Source organism: Rhincodon typus, unplaced genomic scaffold, assembly GCF_021869965.1.
Source record: "Rhincodon typus isolate 14 unplaced genomic scaffold, sRhiTyp1.1 hic_rhity00000109, whole genome shotgun sequence".
NCBI classification, from domain to species: Eukaryota; Metazoa; Chordata; class Chondrichthyes; order Orectolobiformes; family Rhincodontidae; genus Rhincodon; species Rhincodon typus.
Window position 1 is genome coordinate 84,021 of NW_025965747.1, and position 886 is coordinate 84,906.

Consider the following 886-nt stretch of genomic DNA (forward strand, 5'->3'; position numbering starts at 1 on the left):
ATAAGTCCTGCCCCTTGTTTGTTTTAGCGACACCTCGCGTTTATCCGAATTAAACTCCGTCTGCCCCTCCTCGGCCCGTTGACCCAATGGATCGAGATCCCTGTGTAATCTTAGAGAAACCTTCCTCACTCCCCACTATATCACCGATCCTGGTGCCATCTGCACCCCCTGTATCCTCATCCAAGGGGCCCTTTGGCATTAACGGTGCCAATGTGTGTCACTGAGAAGGGAAGGAACAAAGGGTGGGGCTGACTGGCCTCATCTTAGGGAATCTGCGGGGCTGTTGGGTGGGGGGGGCTCCATTCGGCCCGCAGTCTCCTGCTAGCCTACCCCCCTTCCTCGGACACCTTGCCCACAACACCCCCACCCCAAGCACAGAGGCGGGCCCTACCGTCCTTGTCCACTCGAGGGAGGGGTTCTCCTGGTCGTAGCCCCTCATGTAGACCCAGTAGAACATTCCAGAGAAGCAGAGCTCGACGAGGGGCGCGGCGACGGCCCCCGCAGTGCGGGCTGCAAGGCAGCAGGAGGCGACGGCGAGGCACAGGAGCTGGAAGGAGGAGAGATGGTGGGGTGGGGTGGGGTGGGGGGGAGCGTGTTGGGGTGCGGGGGGAGGTGAGAGTGAGGTGCTGCATTGACGTAGCGCCCGGCCCCACCCCTCCTCCCCTCCAACTCCAGGCACATTAAAAGACACGACCCCCTCCCCCTCACCCGCCTCCTCCAATGACGGAGCAGCGGGAATCGATGGGAAAACTCAGAAGGCCACCGTCGGAGGAACACAGATATCCCAGAGGGTGATAGGAGGTGGCAGGGATAGGGAGGGGGTGTAGGGGGCTGGAGGAGGTGACAGGGATAGGGAGGGGGTGTAGGGGGCTGGAGGAGGTGACAG